The following is a 2,643-nucleotide window of genomic DNA, read 5'->3' as shown; positions in this document are numbered from 1 at the left end:
TGTAATGCAGATCTCCCTCCCCACACGGGTAGATGCACCCATCAGCCCGCCTCCACGGGACACCAGGAGGGACGCAGAGGCCACTGTTCTTGGGGCAACACACTGAATTCTTGAGTAGTTCCAATTATTTCATTGTGTGGGGTATCATGTCTTTGCAATGTAATTATTAGCAAAACCAGCTGACATTAAATGTTGCCATTTCTCTTTCTCACACAAAGTTCTCTTTAACATTCGATAAAAGGGTGATGATACATAGAAAAGTATGCGTGCATCTCCAGCTTAGCCTAGGGCCAGGCACTGTCGTTTGCTCAGAGGCCATGAAAGTACTAGGTGCTTGGATGCAGACCAAAGAGGCAAGAGCACACTTGACACTCTGCTGTGGCTCACAGAGCCTGCTGCCCTACACAGTGCCCGCAAAGAACAAATCAATGCTAACAGACTGGCCAACTGAGTCATAAGAGGCACAATGCATGAGCCAGAGCACAGCATCTTCCTTTCCGGCTACAAAAGAACAGGGAAGAAAACAGAGCTGTGAGTCATCAAGTAACACTGGCAATGCAAAAATCCCACTGGAGTAGTGGAGGGGACGTGAGAATCATCTTTGATGCGTTCCCTGACATTCTTTATTTCCAACCAGCCGCATTTCCCGAAAGGACTGAGAGCTAACTTCCTGCCATCTCCCCTTCAGACCATTCAACAACAGCATTTGTTGAATACACATGGACCATCAGCCTCCGGGGAGAAACAACTGGAGCCCTAGGGCTGATTAACTCTTAGGAGCTAAGAGTTGGTGCCTGGAGGCTAAATGACTCACAATCAGAGATCAATGCTTTAAGAAGACAGGGCAAGCCGATTTAATTTCCAGAATGCCTGGCTCTGGGTGCTGTTGAGAAAGCCTGTCCCTACTCTGTAACGTGGCCTCCAGCCAATACCCAGTGATGAGATCAAGCCATCTCCTAGTGGGAAGCAGAGTCTGTATTTTCACCCTTCAGGCCTATTAAGGATGTTCTAAGCCCCTGCCCACTGGGTGTGCCTAGACCTCTTGTCTCACACACTCACATTCAGTGTAATTCAGCAAACTCTGGGCAAGTCCCCTGCTAGGAGCCGGGAAGCTACAAAAATAAGACCCAATGCCCTGAAGGAGCTGGGGAAGGAAGCAAGACAATTACCCTGTCTTCACTTATTGACGTCAGTTCATAGGCTGACATTTCTATTTGTTTTTCATAAGGGGATCAGAGAGACCCAAGTCCATATTCTGGCACCTGTGTTTGCTTCCTGTGGAACACGAGGCAAAATCTTGGGAGGGATTTTGCCAAATTGGACAAACTGGTTTGGAAATTCATAAGAAAAGCAAAGGATCGGGACTGGCTGAGACAACTGGAAAGGTGACAACCAAGGTTTAGGGGTCTTTCACTGCAAAGATATCAGATTCAGAGCTGTGTAGAACTGTCGTGATTAAAACAGTGTGGTCAAGGGAGTATCACAGCAGAACTGAATGAGTAGAACAGTGATGCCCAAGAGAAAGCCAGCAAGAAACACACAGCAGGGTGAGAGCTTGTGATGTGACCAACGTGGCATTACCAATCAATCGGAAATCACAGACTCTTTGAAAAATGGTGTTGAGATAATTGCCTGGTCCAGGAAAAAATTAATTTCATCTCTCCAGTACTGCAGTTTTTTTCTCCTTCTGGACTCAGGGGGAGGTTGCACTTTCCTGCCTCCTTTGAGGTTAGACATGGTCATGTGACTTGCTTTGGCTACAGAAATGTGGCCAGAAAACACATGTGTCACCTTCAAGCATGGCCCTCAGCACCAGTGTTGAGACTGGCCACATTTATGGCTGCAGAGATCTTGGAGGTCCCTGTCTAGATAAGCCTCCATCAGTCTGGGTCCCTGAGGGGTTACGATGAGCAGAGACCCTGGCAACTCATAGTGGACAAGAGTGTAAATGAGGCATAAATTTGAGATTAAACCTCTGGAATTTGGGGTTGTTTCTTTAGCATAACCTAGCCTCTCCTAATACAAAAATAAACCTTAAATTAAACTCCTAGTGATTAGGGGCACCTGAGTGGCTCAGCCAGTTAACTGATTGACTCTTGATTATGACTCAGGTCATAATCTCAGGGTCGTGGGTTTGAGTCCTACATCAGGCTCTACATCCAGCAGGGAGTCTGCTTGAGATTCTCTCCTTCTCTCTCTCCCCCTCTGGTCTTCCCCCTCTAGTCACAGTCTCTCTCTCAAATAAATAAATAAATGTCTTAAAAAAAAAAAAACTAATAGTGATTAAAAACCGGATGTGGAAATTTTAAAATTTTTAGAAAAGGATAGAGGCAAATATCTGTATGAATGACCTCAGAATACAGGAGGACTTTGTAAAAGTTTTTTAAAATTATAAACCATAAAGGAAAAGATCAATATATTTGACTGCATCCAATTTAAAGTCCTCTGCTTGCCAATAAACACCACATTGAACAGATGAGCCGCAGACTGAAAAGGATACTTGCAGTGTGTATAACTGCTGAAAGGTAAGTGTGGAACATACATAAAAACACCCTGAAGATCAATAAAGAAAAGACAAACGAGTCAACAGAAAAAATTGGCAAATATGAAAAGACTAGAAACACAAGAAAACTGCTGAAATCA

The sequence above is a fragment of the Canis lupus genome, chromosome 35, assembly GCF_011100685.1.
Source record: "Canis lupus familiaris isolate Mischka breed German Shepherd chromosome 35, alternate assembly UU_Cfam_GSD_1.0, whole genome shotgun sequence".
NCBI classification, from domain to species: Eukaryota; Metazoa; Chordata; class Mammalia; order Carnivora; family Canidae; genus Canis; species Canis lupus.
Note: the sequence above shows the minus strand (reverse complement) of the source record.